Raw genomic sequence first — 1495 nt, 5'->3', positions numbered from 1 at the left:
GGCAAAACACATGGTCCCCCTGGGGCTGCCCCATGCTGCCAGCCCGGGTCACCTGTGACCCCACACTTGCACCAGGACCAGCTTTTTCCTGGAACAATAAACCCTTCTCCAAGGGCAGGACTGTGCTGGAAATTGTTGCCTTTGGGGTGGGGTGAAAACTGTGATGATAAGGAGCTTTCTGCTGAAAAGCTTTTCTTCGTCACACTGAGTGTGCACTTCTGGTGATAAAGCAGCACTCGCTGCCCTGGGGCCGGGGTGAGCTCCCACCGCACCCCATCCCCACACAGAGGGGACTCACCAGGCTTTAAACACATCCCTCATCCAGGGAAAAGCTGGAAACAGCCCCACAGCATTGCAAAACCCCTCTGCTGAGACCTTTTGCAGTCAGACAGCAGGAGTGAGGACTCCTGGGCCCCTCCTGCTGTCGCAGTCCCCAAACCCAGGTGACATCGAGGGGCTGCACCAGCTTCAGTAGTTACTATAATGGTTCACAATCATTTTAGCAATCACAGGTCTGAAATAAATGGCAAAAATTCCAGTTGCTTGGGGCGTTCCTTTCAATTTTTTTGAGAAGATCAGAATAAAAGCTGTTTGTTTAGATGAAAAATTTGGACTGGAAAAGTGTTTTTTCCCGTCTCCCTCACGGCAGCGTCACCACAGCTGGGAAAGCGGCTTAGTGAATTATACACTATGATAATTGATTGAATTCATCAGTAAATAAAGCAGCAGCCTTTAAACTCGGGGTCTGGAGAGGGAGGAAAAAATTCTCCACACAGTGGTTTGTACCAATGGGCACAGGAGTCGCCGTGCCCACCAAACCACAGCCACCAGGAAAAGTGACACACGAGGCTGCACATCCGATTTAAAAAAGCTCTTTTTAGGTTTAAATCAGGAAGGAATCCTTTCTCACCAGAGGGGAATCCTTTCTCTCCCCTCCAGAAGCTCCTTGGTTCCTCAATTAGAAGTTTTGAAGCACCCTTGGGATGGGGAAGCCAAAAATGTGGTTTATAACAAAAGGGAAAAATGATCTTGAGCATCCCCAGGCAGAGGTCTTAGGGCTGGGATATACCCAGATAAATCACAAAATCTTCCCAGCCAGCACCTGGACCATCCCCAAATCTCTGCTCCTTTGCTCCACCACCGCTGCTCACCCTCTCCCATCACACCACCCCTATGGACAATACCTTGCATCTCCCCTAAGAAACACTTGCTGTCAAAACTCTGTATTTCCTTATTTTGGGGATTCTGGGTTGCACCAGTGAGAGCCCCTTCCAGCACTGTGGGCAGGGAGGTTTTGCAGGTCTGGCAAGCCAAGGAGCTGATCCGAAATGCCGGGAGTAAGTCGTGTTCCTCCTCGCGTGAGGCACCGCGGCGACAGTCCGGCCATCGCACACGTGTCCACGCACACGCACCCGGGCAGGGGGAGGACAAAGTCTCCACACGGGGATGATGGCAATGAAAAATGATGGGAAGCCTCCTCCTGGGCCAGGGCAGT

This window comes from Pseudopipra pipra, chromosome 26 (assembly GCF_036250125.1).
Source record: "Pseudopipra pipra isolate bDixPip1 chromosome 26, bDixPip1.hap1, whole genome shotgun sequence".
Lineage (NCBI taxonomy): Eukaryota > Metazoa > Chordata > Aves > Passeriformes > Pipridae > Pseudopipra > Pseudopipra pipra.
Note: the sequence above shows the minus strand (reverse complement) of the source record.